We start from the raw sequence: 21970 nt of genomic DNA, 5'->3' as shown, positions 1-21970 counted from the left end.
ATAGTCTAGCCAGTTTAGGCTCCATTATGACATTCAAAAATAGAGAATCTTGTCGCTCTTTTGAAATTGGCAGACTTGACCAACCTGCTTTCCTTCCAGCGGAACAAGTAAACCAGGCTGAACAAAGGAAGAAGCCTTGGTATTACAACATCAAAACTTTCATAGAAACTGGCGAATTTCCTCCAGAACTCTCAAAGAAAAAGCAGCGAGCAATCTAGCGTATGTCTACTCGATACTTCATTTTGGCCAATGTCCTCTATCGTCGAGGGTTCAGTTCAGAATATTCTAGATGCTTAGACGAAGACGAAGCCAAAGAAGTCGTGCGGGAAGCACACAAAGGCATTTGTGGTGGCCACGTCGGCTACCAAACCCTTGTCAAGCAGATCATCAGAGGAGGTTATTATTGGAAAACTATGCAACAAGACTGTTATCATTATGTAAAGAAGTGTGTGCAATGCCAGATACATGCACCTTTCATCCATGCTGCGGCAACTTATTTGCAATCTGTTGTTTCTCCATGGCCGTTCTCTATGTGGGCCTTCGATGTCGTAGGTCCCATCACTCCTTCAGCTTCAAATGGCCACAAATACTTCCTTGCCGCAACAGAATATTTTACCAAGTGGGTAGAAGCTATCACTCTTCGCACAGTAGAAGGCCGACACGTGGTCTCTTTTATTCACAAGAGCATCTTTTGTCGTTTCGGCATCCCGCATGACATTGTATCAGATAATGGCAGTCATTTCAAGAATGAAAGAATGAAGACATTCTGCTCAAAGTTCAAGATCTATCATTATTTCTCTGCCCCATATTATTCCCAAGGGAATGGTCAGGCAGAGCCCACCAATAAAATTTTAATTCGTATCTTGGAGCGAACCGTAGAAACAGGACGTGACTGGCATGAGAATATCCACGATGCACTATGGGCTTACCGGACCACTATTCGCACCCCAACGAATGCTACTCCATCAGAATTGGTATATGGAACAGAAATAGTATTGCCGCTACATGTTCAAAAGCCCGCTTTGAAATTTGCGTCACTCCTGCAGTTACCTCTTGATAAATATCAGCAACAGCGACTGGTACAGTTAGACTTGCTCGATGAGAGAAGGCTAAAAGCAGCAGAGCATGCTCAATCCTATCGCCAGAGAGTGGCCAGGCATTACGCGAAGTCTGTCATCGAAAGAAGATTCAAAGTCAATGAGTTAGTACTTTGATCCACAGCTTATCTCAAGCACCATCCTGGCGGTAAATGGTCGCCAAATTGGGAAGGTCCATATGTCGTCAAAGAAGCATTACCCCTCAACTCATATCGACTCATCAATGCCGATGGGGTAGAATTGTCAGATCCCATTAATGCTCGACACTTGAAAAAGTTCTACACTTGAAACATTTAGTCTCCTCTTGTAATTTTCCCGTTTCCTTCAAATAATGATTCAACTTTCTTTCCCGGATACACTGGGGCATTTTAAAATTTTGTTCTGTATGCAGGCAGGATAAACAAATTCCTCATTTCACACACTTGTGCATTCATGTGCATCAATTCATATTCATTTGCATTCAACTGCATTAACAACAATCCAATCAGTATTGGGATTTCAACAAACAGTCCCATCACAATTCCTAATGATTCAAAATTGGAAGGTAATCACTAATACTGAACCAAAACCCAGTGCTCGAACTGGTATTATTTCAAAATCTAGTGTTCAAACTGGTACATTTTCAAAATCCATACTTTTTGGAAAAATCGAGTGCCGACTCGGGCTTTTATTCAAATTATTTCTTTATTGATCCGGGTTCCGACTCGAGATCTCTTTATTCATTTTGAGCTCAGATTCGAGCTCTTTATTTTCATTTAATGATCCGGGTTCCGACTCGACATCTCTTTATCTTATTCGAGCTCTGATCCGAGCTCTTCATTTTCCTTTGTTGATCCGGGTTACAACTCGAGATCTCTCTACTTTATTCGAGCTCTGACTCGAGCTCTTCATTTTCTTTTGTTGATCCGGGTTCCGACTCGTGATCTCTTTACCTTACTCGAGCCCTGACTCGAGCTCTTCATTTTCTTTTGTTGATCCGGGTTCCGACTCGTGATCTCTATATTTTATTTGAGCTCTGACTCGAATTCATCATTCTCCTTTCTTGATACAAGTCATTTCGATCCTCAGGGTCTGTCAATTGCTCAAATTTGATATTTTGCCCACTAATTTTCAATTTAAATCTTTGGATCATGCAATTCTCCAATTCCGACCCCTGGGTCACCCAATTTCCAATTTCAATTCCAATTCTCAATTCTCAATTCCAAATTCTCAATTCCAAATTCTCAATTTTGACCTCCAGGTCATTTAATTTCTAATTTTCGACCTTCGGGTCACTCAATTCTCAATTTTGACCTTCGGGGCACACAATTTCGACCTTTCGGTCAACCAATTCTCAATTTCGACTGTTAGGTCATCCTATTTCGATCTCTGGGTCATTCAAATTTCCAACAATCAACTTTCTAATTTTCAATTTCGACCTTTGGGTCAATCAATCTCAATATCCAATTTCAATCATTTCTCTTGCGAGAGACCCTTTTTAGGGAGAGTTCGAGGGAGCTTGTTCTTTTCGCATGCTATCCTATTCGTTCACTTAGCTCCTTTTCAGGGAGAGTTTGAAGGGACTCGCGTCTTAGTGAACTGTTTGCAAAACAATTTCCAATTTCACACAAGGAACCCTTTTAAAGGGAGAGGCTCGACGGAGACTCGCTTTTCTTGTAAACCCCCAATTTCATACTAGGCCATTTTCAACATGAAGGACCCTCTTTGCATGGAAAGTGTGATGGACTCGTTTCTTTCATGACCCAATTTTAAGACCTCACTATTATCGGCCCCCTTTCCATAAGAGAAGCCTAATCTTAGGGAGCTTTGACGAAAGCTTAATTTCTCTTCGAAAGTTCGTTTTGCAAACACCTCCTCTTCAGGGAAGAGAGGAGTATTTCCCATTTCCCATTCAGGTAAGGGCTAAGCTTGAGTCTCTCTTTTTGGGGAAAAAGAGAGGAGAATTTTCGTCACGGATGTATTGAGCCAGACTTCAGATATTCACTTTCACCCAGGACTTCAAGAAAATTTTGTCAATCAAAGTATCTATTGATTTCAGAATCTTTATTGCACAAATCTCTATTTACCTTCAGCATTACTTCCAAAAGAATAAAGCTTTTGCAAGAAGAGATTCAAAATTCAAATTCTTTCTATTGGCTAACCAAAAGGATGAAGGATAAGTCCTCGATATGGCCAGAAAAGAAGATTCAATGTTATTGAAAAGCCGTAGATGATCGATATTGATCGCAGTTATGGCACATCTTTAAAGTCAATTCTTGTAAAGACAAGGCAGTGGAAATATCCTGAGCGCTGAAAAAGAGAGCATTTACCCAAGTCTTGTCTCCTTAAAATCACTTAAGCTGTAATTAAATATCCGCAAAAGGGATCTCTCACTTGTCGTCAAGATGAAGGCGAATTAGGCAAGTAGACCCCTGGGGCCAAAGAAGATTCGAAACATCTCCAAGATGACGGAGTTTGTGACGGATCCTTCTAGGGAAAGTCCAAAGCACTGTCGAAATGAAGGCAGATGCGATGAACCTACCGACAATCCCTAAAAGATATTTAATTTCAGCTATCCTTCGAAATCCCCAGCCAATGAGCCAATATCATCAACATAACCCTGAGGCAAAGAAGGATCGAAACATCTCCAAGTTGAAGGAGTTTGTGATGTACCCTTTTCAAAAGAGAGAAAGAGAGGAAAAGAAAAGAGAAAAAAAATCAGAACATCTCCAAAATGAAGGAGAATGCAGCCAAAATACAAGAGAGCCAAAAGAGTGCAGAAAGATTATCATGAGAGAAGCCCTCAGGATATCAAACTGCCAAATCTATCAAGAATCCTCTTTAAATTTGTGAAATTCTATTGTCAATACTCTTTCATCAACTGCTTTCACAATATCAAATTCTCTTTCCTGCTCATATCAAAGAAATTGATAGCTTCCTTGAAGAAGGTCAATTGCAAGCAATTTGGATTTCAAGTCTCGATTCTACGAAGTGAACCTTATTTGGAGGTAATACTTTGGGTAGAAAAGAAAGAATATCTTTGCAACCATGTGCAACATTTTCAAAAATTTTGAATCAATAACAAAATTCTCAATATTTTGACAATATTTTCTAGCTATCGTGACGTGAAGTGAGAGCTTGATATCCATCTTTGATACATCCTGACACCAATTTTAAATCCCTCTTAAGGACTTGATTCCTTCCCTTCTTTGAGAGCATGAACTCTCAGATTTGCACACTTCCCTGTGTCTCCACTGTCCCACCATAGAAAGTCCCATTTCGGTTCGAGGTCGAACCACCAAACATTTCTCGCAAAAGGCAATTTCAAAAGCTGATTTTAGTCTCAGCAATGAGACGCCCAAAATCAATCCTTTTTCAAGCTTTAGGGACCCCATTTTCCTTCCTTTTGCAAAAGCCCTGTCGGATTTATTGTGCAAAATTCGAAGGTTCCATTATGGTCTCTTCCTTCGAGGATTCCATCCATTTTCTACCCAATCAGGATAAGGGTATAAACCTGAGCCTCATTCAAAGAAGTATTTCATCTTCCGCCCGATCAGGATAAGGGTACAAAACCTGAACCTCATTCAATGAGGAATTCCATTTTCTACCCAATCAGGATAAGGGTATAAACCTGAGCCTCATTCAAAGAGGTATTTCATCTTCCGTCCGATCAGGATAAGGGTACAAAACCTGAACCTCATTCAATGAGGAATTCCATTTTCTGCTCGATCAGGTTAAGGGTTAAAGCCTGAGCTTCGTTCCATACGAAGCATTTCCTGTCCCATCCATGTTAAGGGCATAAACCTGAACTTCGCTCTCACAGAGTGAGTTTCTCCTCTTCATTTCTCCATTTCATATCTACCATCTTCTTCGGGCTAACTTCTTCATACCCAGTCAGATCCTTCTAACTGGGGCATTTTTTTTATATATAGCTCAAATTTGGTGTGTTTTCTTTGCCACTAAGCTCGACCATAAGCCGGCTTAGTAGCAAAGAGGGGCATCTGTAAACACCCCAAATTTTCACTCACCTTCTTGACATCGCCCTTAATTATCATATTTCAGTTCTTTAGAAGCAATGAAGGGTAAAATGGTCATTTTCCAAGATTGAACCTTGCAGAAAGTCCTAAATTTCATTCTTAAGCCTCAAAATTTCTATATTTAGGTTCAGAGACATCTTCAAATTGAAAATTTTCAAAATCCTTTTCCTGGAGAAGAAAGTAGACTTTCCACTTCCTGATTCAGAGTAACACTTCCGGAAACATGTCCTTGCATCGCATTGCATGAACACTTTGCATCATTTCACTGCATAGCATGTCAGTTGAGATCAAGAACTCCTGATTTTCAAAATTGTCAATCCAGATTTGATTTTTAAACTTTTTCAAATTGATTTTTAAAACCCTGGGTATTCAAAATTACCAAATTTTCCCATTTTACCCGCAGGACTTTGAATTACAAAAATTTTTCTCAAGAAAACAATCTGGATATTTGGATATTGATTTTAAAGATTTTATCTCAAAACTTTTTGCAAAAGATTTTAAATCTCTTTACAAATTTTGTTTTTACATTTATCCATATTTTTGCACTGAAAACCCAATTTTTCCAAATTCTTGAAAAACAAATAATGTTTTATTTCGTATCTTCAAATAAATGAAGCGGGACCCGCCATTGAACTAGCATCATACTCAGACTCTCAGGTAAGTTTCTTATTCTCAAGCAGGACCCACCCGAAGTTCATACCAATTTGCAAATTTTTCTTTTTAATTTCTCAATATTTATTTATTTATATTTTAGTTAGTGGGCCCACACACATGTGGCACCCTATTTGAAAATAAAAGATTTTACAAAACAAAATAAAGCTTTATTTTCAAAAGGATTTTAAAAGTGGATTGAGGTGGCATTTCCATAAAAGCATCTCATTTATTTCAATGCTCATTTTTTTTTTATTTTTTTTTTTTGATTGGTTTAAATAATTTTTGTTTTAAGAAGGAGGCAGCCTTAAATGGCACAGCCGAACTTCCAAAAAAAAAATAATATAATAAATTTGATTTTTACCTAAAACTTAGGTAAATGAAACAAAGTTTTGAAAAAACCCAAGATGCGCATCTTTTAAAAACAGCAAGTTTTCAAAATAATAAGGCATCGGTTTCACGCCTTTGCAAAGTTTTCAACAAAATTTTCAAAAAAATTTAACGGAACCTCATTAAGGGGGAAGGGGCTGCGTTTCTTTTGAGGGAGAAAGGAAAGTTTTAAAAGGGGCAGACACTCACGAAGGAAGAGGGGGATTAAAATTGCTCTTTTGGGTTTTCGCAGGGGGGGAAGGAGCCGATTGAATTGGGAGATTGTTTTCCAGCAACAGAGGAAGCAGCAGGTTTTTGGGGGTTTTCTTCTCCAGCCCATCTTCAGCCACAGCCCAGCCGCACATCCACCTTCAGCAGATCCTTCAGCCCATTGAAGACGCACATCCACCTTTCTTCAGCTCCCCATTTGCTTTCATACAGCAGGTCATCCAGCGTGAAGGAGGCTTCCCATCTACCTTCAGCACAGCCGTAGGGCATCTCAGCAGGTTCCTGTATCTTCTTTATCTCACCAACAGGAAAGCCCAACCAGTAGCTACACATCCAACGACTGCTGCTCAGCCCTGCTTCAACCCACCAGTCAGTTGCTATCCAGCCCTTTCTGCAGCCCACCGCCCAGCCACAGCCCACCGCCCAGCCATCTCAGCCTTTCTGCAGTCCAGCCACAGAGGAACCACGTTTTCATCCGTTCCAGCCAATCAAGAGGAAACTCTAGAAGATGTTGATTCCTTGGCTCCATTTCATTTTTTTTTTACTTTTTGATATGCAATGTAATAATCCAATGTAAACCTTGGAATAAGATTTAGTTTTATTGCTTAGCTTAGGCCGCATCTCATATAGTTTGATTTCAGTAATATCCTGATTCTATGATGCATATATCTCAATTTTCAAAATTCACTGTGGATGAACACGAATGGCATGTGCACCAACTCTTAGAGAGTTGATGAACTCGGTGGAGTCCATATTTACGGCCCTAGTCGGAATATGGACGAGACCCAGATCCATCATCTCTCTACCAGTCACATTGAGCCTACACTCTTAGGCTATCTTGAAAATGCACCTCATATTTCCAATGTTTTCAAAATATTGTGAATTAACTCAAGTAAACTCTGAACATATTCATGGCCACAGTCAGAATATGTGAAGGATTTACTTTGGCTTAATCCACATTTTTTTCAACAAAATTTTCAGAAAGTTTTTCAAAGTGCATTCATTCATTCAAATCATCTGCATTATTCGTTTTTCTTATGATTTTCTCAAGAGATTTTCACTTCATGGAGTCGATTTCTCAAAAAACTATGATGATATTCAGAGTTGGATTTTTCAAATCAAAATTTTCCCATGATTTTCTCTGAAAATGTTATTTTCTTAAGATTCTTTTTAAAAGGAATTTTTCATCTTTCTCAAGAATCCAAGTTGATTTTCCAACATTTCAAAAGACAAGATTCTCAGGAATTCAATTTCCTAAGTTTTGAATTTCCTTCTCCAATGAGTTTCCCTACAAAATTTTCTATCATTTTCCTAAGAAAATTCTCAAAATCCAAGTTTTCCTGATAAGTGTTTTTCTTTTCAAATGATCATCTTTTCTCAAGAATTCCTTCATTTTCTTGAGATTCTTATTTTTTCATGGTTTTCTCAGTCTTTCTAAACTTTCTCAAAATTTTCCTGAGATTCCCATTTCTTCATGATTTTTCAGATCTTTATAAAATTTCTCAAGATTTTCTCGAGATTCTCACTTCTTCATGATTTTTCAAGTCCTTATAAACTTTCTCAAGATTTTCTCGAGATTCTCACTTCTTCAAGATTTTCTAAGTCTTTATAAACTTTCCCGAGATTTTCAAACCTTCTTCGTTTGAGTTTTCCTGAGAGATTGATTTCCATCTTTTCCTGAGAAATGCTTTTCAATTCCAAATGTTTTCTAATCAAACATCATATTTTCCAATTTACATTTTCCAAAATTCTCATAGCACATGCATGAATTCTCTGTGCATTTAGGATAGAACACAATTTCAATGATTTTACTAAGTCAAGCACAATTTTGGTCCTTGGTCCGATTACCCCTGTTAAAGGCGGCAGGAACGGTCGAACCTCGTACCGACAGGTCGAACCCCATCCCATGGATTTTCCCGCAAATTTTCAAAACGGAGGCGAGTACTTCAAAACAATTTCCAAAATCCGGTCAAGTTTGAATCGCGAAAGCATTTCCCTCTCTCTTCCGCAAGGAAGAGAAGACGGGAAAAATTTTGCGACGATAACAGAAATACTCCTCTCTTCCCTAAAGAGGAGGTATTTGCAAAACGGAACTTTCGAAGAGAAATTCAGTTTTTGTCAAAACTCTCTATCTCTAGGCTTCTCTTATAAAAAGGTGGCCAAAAATAATGTTGAAAAAGTATCACAGAGGAACGAGTCCATCACACTCTCCCTAGAAGAGGGTCCTCTGTGAAGGGGTTGGCCAAAGATGAGAAAATCGGGGGCCACAAAACAAAACGGGCTTCCGTCGAAGCTCTCCCTAGAAAAAGGGTTCATTTGTGTAAAAATTGGATTGTTGTTTTGCAAACAGTTCTCGAAGAAACAAGTCTCTTCAAACTCTCCCTGAAAAGGGTTCTTGCAAATGAAAAGATGGTTGCATGCGAAAGGAACAAGCTCCCTCAAACTCTCCCTAAAGAGGGTCCCTCGCAAGAGAAAAATGATTGATTTTGACAGAATGGTAACCCGAAGGTTGAAATTGAGATTTAGAGCTTGGATTGTGATAAACGGTTAGTGCAAAGACTGAACCTGGAGGGCTAACTGATCAGTCAGCCAAACACTAGAACGAGTGCTAGATGTACCAGTACGAGCATTGGATTTTGAAAATGCACCAGTACGAGCACTGGGTTTTGAAAACACACCAGTACGAGCATTGGGTTTCGAAAATGCACCAGTACGAGCACTGGGTTTTCAAAATTGCAAACTAGTACGAGCACTGGGTTTCAAAAATGCACTAGTACAAGCACTGGGTTTTCAAAAATGCACACCAGTGCGAGCATTGGATTTTGAAAATGTACCAGTACGAGCACTGAGTTTAGAAAAACACACCAGTACGAGCACTGGATTTTAAAAATATACCAGTACGAACACTAAGTTTTGAAAAACACACTAGTACGAGCACTAGATTTTGAAAGTACATCAGTACAAGCATTGGATTTTGAAAAACGAACCAGTATGAGCACTGTTTTTTTCAAAAATGCATTCGTACGAGCACTGGTTTTTGAAAATGCACCAGTACGAACACTGGTTTTTCAAAAAAAATACACCAGTACGAGCACTGGGTTTTCCAACGGAGAGTTGAAAAGGAGACCGACATTCTAAAATACTTGAGAATTGAGCGAGAATGATTGTCGGTGTTTCAGGATTATCCCTTATCTTGAAGGGGAATGAAACTCCGAGTCTAGAACTCATTTTTTCAAAGGAACACTTTGGTCCAACATGAGCATTGGATAAAAAGGGAAAATTCGAGTCGGAGCTCGAAATTGCAGAAATGGAAGATAAAGGGGAAAACCCGAGTCAGAACTCGGATCTTCAAAATGAAAGAAAGAAGAGAAAATCGAGTTTTGAAAACTTGAATTTTCGACGTAACAATTGGTCCAATGCGAGCATCGGATGGAAAAGGAAGCCCGAGTCAGAACTCGAAACTCCAGAAATAAGAATATATATAAAAGAAAAAAAAACCCTTGTCGGAACCCGGTTTTGCAAAATAAAAGATAAAATAGAAAATTGAGTTTAAGAACTCGAATTTTCGACGTAACAATTGGTCCAATGCGAACATCGGATCCAAAAGGAAGCCGGAGTCGGAACTCGAAACTCTGAAAATAAAATATATATAAAAGGGGGAAAACCCGAGTCAGAACCCGATTTTTCAAAATAAAAGATAAAATAGAAAATCGAGTTTGAGAACTCGAATTTTTGACGTAACAATTGGTCCAATGCGAACATCGGATCTAAAAGGAAGCTCGAGTCAGAACTCGAAACTCCAGAAATACGAATATATATAAAAGGGAAAAGCTGAGTCGGAACCCGGTTTTTCAAAATAAAAGATGAATGAGGAAATCGAGTTTGAGAACTTGAATTTTTGACGTAACAATTGGTCCAATGCGAACATCGGATCCAAAAGGAAGCCCGAGTCGAAACTCGAAACTCTGAAAATAAGAATATATATAAAAGGGAAAACCCGAGTCGGAACCCGATTTTTCAAAATAAAAGATGAATGAGAAAATCGAGTTTGAGAACCTGAATTTTCGACATAACAATTGGTCCAATGGGAACATCGGATCCAAAAGAAAGCCTGAGCCAGAACTTGAAACTCCGGAAATAAGAATATATATAAAAGGGAAAACTCAAGTCGGAACCCAGTTTTTCAAAATAAACGATAAAGGAGAAAATCGAGTTTGAGAACTCAAATTTTTTACATAACAATTGGTCCAATGCGAACATCGGATCCAAAAAGAAGCTCGAGTCGAAACTCGAAACTCCAAAAATAAAAATATACGTGAGACCCGAGTCAGAACTCAGACCTTTAAAAAAGAAAATAAAAAGAAAAACAAAACCTGAGTCGGAACTCAGATGGGAAGGAAATAATTCCAACCCGGGAGTCGAATTATGGAAGGATTGATGATGTCTTCTTTTGAATCGTTCTAATTTTGAAAAGATTTTTATATGTAAAACATGTGAAAACCAGACATCAAATAATAAAAACCGGTCTCACTAGTGGATGAGACCGGGTCGAACTCAGGGAACGGGAACATTTCCTATTCAAACACACAAATCTAAACTAATCTTTATTGCCGTATTATTAAAATGTAAAATGTAGGAGAAAAGTAAAAACAAATAACTATTATAACAAATGAATACCCTTCGCAGAGGGCATAAAAAGCAATATTTACAAACCCAATTAAATGCCTAAATTCTAAAATAAAAGAAAAACATCTTCTATTATTGCACTTCCGTGTCGCGTATGCGCTTTAGCACCACTCCTATGCGATCCTGCACAAGTCAAAAGAAACACAAGCAGTACAAAATAAAAGAATAAAACTATACTAAAAAAAAAATTATAAAATCTAAATGACACTTCAAATTAAAACTGATTACTAACTACTAATTGACATGAAATAAACTGCTAATTATCACAAAGATTCTAATTAAATCTAACTACTAACTAATTGATAAACTAACAACTAACTATTGGTAGATTAAACTAAAATCTACAAGTTAATGAACTAATACTTCAAAAACTCAGCAAAACTCAAATTTGCTCCAGCTAACATGCAATGATACTCATTGAAAATCAACAGTGCTATTCATAGAAAATACACTGTGAAACTTAGCATTTCATGCAATTGATATGTACTGGATTTACACAACATTAACCTTCACAGATGTAAAAATTGTAAAACGAAATTTTCACTCCAATCTCAACACTCTTCAATCAATACAAGATTGCCACTCATTATCAATTTTAGCTGCCAGAAGACTTTTGCCAGAAAGCATTTATCATCAGCAAAGTTCAGAAATTTCTGCTGTCAATCACTACTAATCTAGAAAAATCACAATTCCTCCGTAACTCATGGCTGAAAATCTCAATTTTCCAGCTTACGCAGGGAATCACTGAAGATGCAGTGCTCAGGCAGAATATCAAGTCGCCGGATAGATCAGGTGATCTATTGCCGGTAAAACATAGATGTCGGAAAACATTAAAAACACAATGAGTAAAAATTAGAAATAAAACTCATCAATTTGTATCTCAATCGATTGAAATGCAAGGGATCATCAGAAATCCCAATATTTTTGACCTAAGCATACTAAGAAATCCGGCAACTGTCGACGATAGAGAGCTGCCGTTAATCAGAATCACGGCAAAACAGAAATTGTCGGAATATGAAGTACAGACGTTGGAAATCTTAGTAGGTATACATCCGATCAAACTGATTAAGAAATCAGTAACTCAGTAATCAAACAATATTTGCCAGAGTTCCACACAACAACGGCGAACAAAATAATTCTGATAGAGATCCAATATTTCGATCAATTAAAATCTGATAATGATCGTCGGAAAATTCTGTCGATCAACAAACAAAGTCGTAACTCGATCGAAATTAAAATATTCAGATATTCAATCAATTAGATTTAAACAATCAATCGATCATCGAAGTTCAACTCTTTAGTTCAAACATTTAAGGAATCGATCAGTAATCAGATAACTCCATCTGATAATCAATAGAACTTCGATCGAACAAAAATCAATCTAGAAATCAGAGTTCATACAAATCAAAAGAAAATCAGTACAGAAACTAAAAATGCAAATTGCGATGAATGAAATGGTAATAAAATTGATGCAAAGTTTATCTAATGCATATGAAAACAGAGAACAATCTTATAAAACGAAAGTGTAAAATGCATCTGATACAGATTTGAATATCAAATGTTATATAAGAAAATTAATCTACAAAATGAAACTATCCTAAAAATACAAATTCACAAACATGAATTCAAATACTGAAATTGGAAAGAAACATATACAGAATGTGATTTGCTGTGTTTTTTTTTTTTTTTTCAATTAGAAAATCTAACTCAACTATGTGAAGAGAAATGAAATAAGAAGAAGAAAGAAGTTGAAACTCTTACCGTGAAACTGAAGGGTTAGGAGAGAGGTGGACTCCTCCTATATGCCATTACCGTAGCTGGATGCCTCCACCGAATTGAGGAAGAAGAGAGAACAAGGGAGAAGGGGAAGGAAGGGCAAGAAAAGGTGGAGGGGAAGGGTTAGAAGAGAGGGAAAAGGCATAAGAGAGAAGACCATTTGAAATTCCCCCTACGTATCATATTTATAATTTTGAAGTTTTGTCCATAAGTCCATCTTCTTTTTAAAATTGTATTTCAACTCTCTTCAAAACGTTATTTGCAAAACAACTAAAAATGACTATGTTTTAGAAATTGTAAAACTAAGTCTATTTTAACTCTAATTTTTTTATGATTTTCAAAAACTAAACTTCTACAATTATGTCAAACACTAAAATATGCATTACAATATAAAATAAAACTATTTTTCATGCATTTTCTATTTTTAAATCATTTAGGACATTTACTCAAAACTAACATAAAATTGGGTTTTTAAATCATTTTCTTACGGAATCATGCATATTTTTATATGAAATATCCCTAAAATATATGCATGATCAAATACCCCCATGCTTATGTTTTGCTAGTCCTCGAGCAAACTAGATAAATGCAACTCAAACTATCACTAACTCACTTTCGTAGGAATCACGGTTGCATTTAGCTCATGCAACAAGCCCTTTCAACCCCTGGGTTACCCCAGTGGACGAGTAAGGTCTCGTGATGGTTTGCAGTGATGCTACCCACAAACATCTCTATCATGTATGCATAATATTACACATCCTCATAAGCAGTAGATAATTAAAGACTTTATTTTCATAAATATTTCCTATTATTTCAAAATCACAATATAATTAGAATCTTTTATATACCATCACAAAAAAAGAATTTCTTTCACTTTTCTAAATATCACAATTATTTATGTTTTATTCTTGGAAAATCCAATAAAAACATATTATTATTTACTTATCCTCACTCATATGTTTTCTGCACAGATTTTCTCAATCACACTTCTAAGCACTGAACTTTTCTTTGTTTTTAAGCTCTTTTCTTGATTTTTTATTTTTCACACTTTTTTTCTTTTTGCGTATTCATTCTTCTCTTATAGCTTGCGTGTGGTATGCTTTTATGCCTTGTGCAATGTCAATATCTTCTATATTTTTTTAATGCATACCAAAAGATATCAACTAAGACATAAAAGTGACTTCCTTCACTCACCTTTATAACGTGAGAGTCAAACATTTCAACTTGTATCTGTTCTTAGCTATTTAGGATCACAATGTTTTCTACTCTCCTTTTCGAAATGTAATTAAAAGTTTCAACTTACATCTAAGTTCCATCTACTAAGGATTGTGGAATTATCCAAACAACCTAACGCATGCTCTTTTTTTCTCTTTTGAGCTTTTTTTTTACGCTTTTGTTCATTTGCTTAGTTTTTCAAAAATAGAACTGTGCATATTCATATTTATGATTCAAAATAAACTCTAACATGTATTTATCATCATTTCTTTGAAATCCGCATAAACAACCATAATTTTTAGATCTATGTCAGAAAAAAAATTCGTGGGGCTTAAAAATCCTCTAAAAACATCAGATTTGAAATAACATGCATATAAGTTCAAACTCTTTATTTAAAAATCTACTTTTCATGAAAGATGTGTAAACATATGCAAGAACGTAAACAGAAATATCAGGGTGTGCAAACTACACCCTCCCCCATGCTTGAATGACACTGTCCCAGTGACACTCCCCCATGCTTATATGAAACTAAGTGAATGCACATGAGACAAAAATAAATGAGGGAAAATAGTAGGATGACCTGACACGAATTAAAAAATGCACGTTCTATGAATGTAATGTATACATGACATGAAAACCATGAATGAAACAAAAAGAACATGAAAAACTCATGAATAAAACGAAAAAGGAAAAACAAAATAAAATCTTTAAATTCTAATAAAATCTAATAATATACAAGATATGGGTTGCCTCCCATAAAATGCTAAGTTTAACGTCCCCAGCCAAACGGATCTCTAGAAAAACCTTCATCATCCATGAGATCAATGGACATGAAGTCAGGCTCAATCGGGCTCTCTATGAAAATTAGTGTCATCTATGACACTACGCACTATGTTCTCATCCTGTCTACCTCTAAATGACTCAAAGTGCCCAATCCAATTCAAATCACCTATCTGATTCTCAAATAACTCTAAGTGATCCTCTTCTAGTGATTCCTTATCCTCCTCCTGAGGTGGATCACTCGATAACTAAGCATATTCTGCTTCTACGAGGTCTTGAATGACATCAACCTCGAAAGAAGCCTCCTCAACAGCAGGCCCCATAGCAGCATGAAAAATGTTCAGCTGCATCTTCCTATTTCCAAATGACACATCCATCGCACCAGTGCGGCAATTAATGCATGCGTTGGCGGTAGCTAGGAAGGGGCGACCGAGAATAATAGGGGTCTATTGTGGGCTATCAACTCCCTCCATATCTAATATCACAAAGTCGACAGGGAAATAACAATCCTCCACCTTGACTAAAACATCTTCAAGTATCCCTCTTGGGACCTTAATCGATCTATCTGCAAGCTGAAGAGTCATAGGTGTAGGTTTCATCTCTTTCAATCCAAATTGGTCATAAAAGAAACCCGGCAAGATGTTAACACTTGCCCCAAGGTCGAGCAATGCACGCCCAACAGTAATATTTCCTATGACACATGAGATGATAGGAGTCCCTGGGTCCTTGAGCTTAGGTGGGGTTTGGTGTGCTTACCTGCCCAGTCAAATAAATCTTTTTCTGTACATGGGACCTTGACTTCCTTTTCTGCGTACAAAGTTCTTTGAGGAACTTTGCATATGCAGGGACTTGCTGGATAGCATCTAGTAAGGGAAGGTTTATCTGAACATGCTTGAATATCTCAATCATCTCTTGCATGTTTACTTCGGACTTACCTAATGCTCTTGGTCTCTCTAACGCCTCAGGAAAGGAGGCTTTGGGAATATAGGATGGTGAAGGCTCAGATGGAAGAACCTTCTCACTTTCCTGAGGTAAAACATTAGGGACAAACTGCTTCTCACTTATCTTCTCTCTTTCTTCTGCAGCCTCCCTCGCTTGGTATTGCTTCCCACTCCTAAGGGTTACTACTTGAGCCTTCTCTTGATGTGTATCTGTCAGATGCAAGCTACGCATGAGTTCCTTTCCCCTAGGGTTGACAATAGGCTGGCTAGGCAGTGTCCCCTCACTTCGCCTGCTAAGCGCATCGGCGAGCTGCCCCATTTGAGTCTCTAATTTTGCAATAGACTGGGTATGTGAGCTCAAAGCTTGCAAAATCTTATCCTCAAAGGACTGACTATGCAAAGGCTCATGAGACTGGTGATGAGTGTGAACAGGTTGGGTTGGGGGATTACTAGATCTCTGAAATCCAGGCGCATAACCGCCTTGACTTGGTTGACTCTGGGAAGGGTTAGGGGGGTGGATCTATGAGTTGCGCCATGAGAATTTGGGATGGTTTCGCCAGCCTGGGTTATAAGTGTTGGAAAATGGATTGGGTGCGGGCCTAGCGAAGTTTTGAGCCATCTGAGCTTGCTCTTGGAAAAACTCAAGATACTGTGGCGCAACTGGGCACTGAAAGACATGGTGTGCAGGACTCGCACACAACGCGCACACCTGCATGGCAGGAGAGGGACCCAACAACAACTGATCTAATTTCTGGGACAGTTGGTCTACCTTGTTGCTCAATTCAAGGTTCATCCCTAACTTGAAAATGCCTGCCTTCTTAATGCTATCCTGTGCAGGTGCAACCCTATCGAACCATGAGGCTGTCGCATGGTGCATCGAATTCTTGCTCAATGTCTCAAAAAGCGACCACGCTTCATCCTCACTTTTGAGCATAAATGTGCCCCCACATGCGGCATCGACCATCTGACAGTTTTTCTCAGTAAGACCATCATAGAAATATTGCACCAGTTGCCAGCGAGGTGATGTTTTCTTTTAAATCGTTGTAATTTTGAAAAGATTTTTGTATGAAAAACATGTGAAAATCAGACATCAAATAATAAAAACCGGTTCTCACTAGTGGATGAGACCGGGTCGAACTCAGGGAACGGGAATATATCGTATTCAAGTACACAAGTCTAAACTAATCTTTATTGCTGAATTATTGAAATATAAAATGTTCAGAAAAGTAAAAACAACTAGCTATTACAACAAATGAATACCCTTCGCAGAGGGCGTAAAGTGCAATATTTACAAACCCAGAATTAAATGCCTAAATTCTAAAATAAAAGAAAAAACATCTTCTATTCTTATACTTCCCGTGTCACGTATTGCTTTAGCTCCACTCCTGTGCGATCCTGCATAAATCAAATGAACACAAGCAGTACAAAAGATAGAAGGATAAAACTATACTAAAAGAATTATAAAATCTAAATGACACCTCTAATTAAAAATGATGATATTTACTGGATTTAAGCACTATTATCATTCACTGATATTTCAAACATCCACCAAAGTTTTCAATTCACTCACAACACTCTTCAATCAATATATTTGAAATTCAGCAACTGTGTAGCAATTCATTTAGCAAATTTAATCATTCAATCTGATCCATAGAACTGGATTGTATCAACCAATTAATACCTTCAAATGATAATCAGAGAACAGCCCCCTTGAAGGAATTCAATGAAACTATAATGCTCAGGATTCATTACTGTTACCATAAAACAGTAGCAGTGATCCAAAACTCAGTGGCTCTCCACATTCACATCGGATTCAGCCATCCGATTGAAATTTTTTTTAAAAGTAATCACTGAGAATTCAATTATCAGAAATGTTCACCGGATGATACGGTGATTAGTAATTCCAGAACTTAGCTTTCACCAGAAAATGTAGCGATTGATCCATATGATCGATCAACTTTCAGTAAACATTTTAAAATCTGGTGAATGCACAAATGAATAATCGCTGGAATTTCAAATAACAGAAGATAACCACCAGAATTTCAAACAGTCACCGGATTATTCTGGCTAAACCAGGAGATTCCGATCAGCATCTCCAGCAGACTCAAAGATTTCCAACTTCACGGCATATCAGGACAGAGGATTCATGAAGTCACAGCTCATGCAAGGGATTCTTAGCCAGAAACAGAATTCCACAAGATTTCAATCGGCTAGAATTAGCCGATTATCAAATTCAAGTGGTTTGGAATACAAGCACCACCGGATTCTCATTCATGGATGATAATTCGAATTTTTATGGAAGAAAATAAATCTAGAACACTGAATAACACCAGAACTCAGTAGATCAGGTGAATGTACTGATTCTTCACACATACAAACACTAATCCGATACTCAAATTATCGGATTCTCAGTCATGATGCTTCAGATCATCGCCGGAGGCTCAGTTACGATGCTTCAGATCCAATTATTCATCCGAACCATAAATCGACCTCTGTTATTTCAAATGATGCAATTGATTGCTAAAAGAATGCATAATCGATCAGATGAGATTTAGTTTTTTCGATCGATGTTGAAAATCAACTTCAAATATCTTTGAAAATAGTGATTGCCGGAAAAATTGAGAATCGATCCAGATGATCGATCCTCTTTATATTTTTTTTTCATTTTTAACTAAACAGAAACATTTCCTAACTTCATTAATCGAATTCAGCAACAAAAGATAAATATGAAGAAAAAATAAGAAAAAGAACAAGAAGAAGAAGAAGAAGCAGTAGGAGAAGAAGAAGAAGAAGAGGATAAAGAAGAGTACTCAGCACTCACCGTGAACCTGAGGGGTTAGGAAAGAAGCTGGCCTCCACCGTCAACGCCGTCGCCGTTGAAGAAGCACCTCCACCGGAAACAGGGAAGAAGAGAAATCAAGGGAGAAGGAGAAGAAGAAGGTAAGAAAACAAGGTGGAGGGAAAAGAGGGGTTAGAGGAGAGGGCTCTGGCGCAAAAGATAAAGACGCCCGATTTTTGTAATTTTGGGGGTTTTAAAGAACTCAAACCTTTCAAACCGGCTGGAACCGGTTCAAACAGATTTTTTTTTTCAATTCAAAAACAATGCAAACCGGTTCCAGCCGGTTTGCTTATTCATTTTTTTTAGTTTTTTTTTTTAAAATTCAACAACCTTGTAAACCGGTTTAAAAAAAAAAATTTACAAACAAAACTTTATTTCATTTATAAGGAAAATAAAAACTATTCTACTAATTTTTTTCTTTTCTAAAAAAAAACAAACATTTAAAATGATTTTAAAAAACTATTTTCTCTATTTTTTTATTTTTTTATTTTTACTTTTAATAAAAACTAACACTAAACTACTATGAATATAACAAAAACTAAAATATGTATAAAAATGTAAAATAAAACTATTTTTTCATGCATTTTCTATTTTTAAATCATTTTAGCACATTTACTCGAAAACTAACATAAAATTGGGTTTTTGAAACATTATTTTATAAAATCATGCATATTTAAATGTTAATAAACTCTGAATTATATGCATGATCACGAGGCACCTGGTGGTGGGGACACTTGCAGAGAAGATCTTTCAATCTCTCCCAAGACTCATGAAACTGTTCTCCCTCAATTTGAGAAAAACTGGTTATCGCTTTACAAAACTAGTTCGTCTTACCAATTGGGAAATATTTCTTTAAAAAATCTTTTTGCATATGTTCCCAAGTGGTAATTCGAACTGTATCTAATGATTTCAACCAACTCTTCGCTTTGTCCTTCAGAGAGAAGGGGAACAGGGTCAACCTCATCGTGTCGTCTCCAAAGTTGTTGATTCGCATTATCGAGCAAATCTCTAGAAAATCGTCAAGATGACGATATGGGTCTTCATTACTAAGGCCATAAAATGAAGGTAGCATCTGGATCACACTGGCCTTTATCTCAAAATGGTTTGCTCTTACATCAGGTCTTGTGATGCAGGAGGCGAGAGTGTAAGTGTTGGGCATGAAATACTCCCTAAGAGGACGAGTAATTTGCTGATTCTCAGCCATGGTTGCAGATCTCTGGGCTCTCCTAATAATGGACTCGGGGTCCTCAATTGGCTCTACAAGCTCGGGGTCAAGCGAGCGTCGCCCTTGCATACACCTCAAAGTAGACAGGTGTAGCTCACGTCCTAAATTTGGGTTTTCTACCTAACTAACGCACTAAGCGGCCAAACCACGCAAATCACAAAGCGAGTAAACTAAAAACAACAAAATTAAACAAACACCATGCAGTTGCACACAATAATGATTATGCAAAAGAAATATAAAATCTAAGTGTACGGTACCAATCGTACACAGTCACCTCTAAGGGGATCCTAGTAGGTAGGCTGTGCAGAAAAGTAAGCTCGTCTCTACGATATGCACATACGTGGTTCTAAACCTAAATGCAAACAAACACTAGGCAATAAAGTGAATACTAGTATTTCACCGTTCCCCGGCAACGGCGCCAAAAATTTGATGTCTTCTTTTGAATTGTTGTAATTTTGAAAAAAAATTTATATGTAAAACATGTGAAAATCAGACATCAAATAATAAAAACCGGTTCTCACTAGTGGATGAAACCGGGTCGAACTCAGGGAACGGGAACATTTCGTATTCAAACACACAAATCTAAATTAATCTTTATTGCCGTATTATTAAAATATAAAATGTACGAGAAAAGTAAAAACAACTAACTATTACAACAAATGAATACCCTTCGCAGAGGGCGTAAAAAGTGATATTTACAAACCCAATTAAATGCCTAAATTCTAAAATAAAAGAAAAACATCTTCTATTCTTGCACTTCCGTGTCACGTATGCGCTTTAGCACCACTCCTATGCGATCCTGCACAAGTCAAAAGAAACACGAGCAATACCAAATAAAAGAATAAAACTATACTAAATTTTTTTTTATAAAATCTAAATGACACTTCAAATTAAAACTGATTACTAACAACTAATTGACATGAAATAAACTGCTAATTATCACAAAGATTCTAATTAAATCTAACTACTAACTAATTGATGAACTAACAACTAACTATTGGTAGATTAAACTAAAATCTACAAGTTAATGAACTAATACTTCAAAAACTCAGCAAAACTCAAATTTGCTCCAGCTAACATGCAATGATACTCATTGAAAATCAACAGTGGTATTCATAGAAAATACACTGTGAAACTTAGCATTTCATGCAATTTATATGTACTGGATTTACACAACATTAAGCTTCACAGATATAAAAATTGTAAAACGAAATTTTCACTCCAATCTCAACACTCTTCAATCAATACAAGATTTCCACTCATTATCAATTTCAGCAGCCGTCAGACTTTTGCCAAAAAGCATTTATCATCAGCACAGTTCAGAAATTTCTGCTGTCAATCACTATTAATCTAGAAAAATCACAATTCCTCCGTAACTCATGGCTGAAATTCTCAATTTTCCAGCTTACGCAGGTAATCACCGAAGATGCAGTGTTCAGGCACAATATCAAGTTGCCGGATAGATCAGGTGATTTATTGCCGGCAAAACATAGATGTCGAAAAACATTAAAAACACAATGAGTAAACATTAGAAATAAAACTCATCAATTTGTATCTCAATCGATTGAAATGCAAGGGATCATTAGAAATCCCAGTATTTTTGACCTAAGCATACTAAGAAATCTGGCAACTGCCGACGATAGAGAGCTGCCGTTAATCACAATTACGGCAAAACAAAAATTGCCAGAATATGAAGTACAGACGTTGGAAATCTCAGTAGGTATACATCCGATCAAACTGATTAAGAAATCAGTAACTCAGTAATCAAACAATATTTGCCAGAGTTCCCCACAGCAACGGCGATCAAAATAATTCTGATTGAGATCCAATATTTCGATCAATTAAAATCTGATAATGATCGTCGGAAAATTTTGTCGATCAACAAACAAAGCCGTAACTCGATCGAAATTAAAATATTCAGATATTCAATCAATTAGATTTAAACAATCAATCGATCATCGGAGTTCAACTCTTTAGTTCAAACATTTATGTAATCGATCAGTAATCAGATAACTCCATCTGATAATCAGTAGAACTTTGATCGAACAAAAATCAATCTAGAAATCAGAGTTCATACAAATCAAAAGAAAATCAGTACAGAAACTAAAAATGCAAATTGTGATGAATGAAATGGTAATAAAATTGAT

This window comes from Nuphar pumila, chromosome 8, assembly GCF_984573655.1.
Source record: "Nuphar pumila chromosome 8, dmNupPumi1.hap1.1, whole genome shotgun sequence".
NCBI classification, from domain to species: domain Eukaryota; kingdom Viridiplantae; phylum Streptophyta; class Magnoliopsida; order Nymphaeales; family Nymphaeaceae; genus Nuphar; species Nuphar pumila.
Note: the sequence above shows the minus strand (reverse complement) of the source record.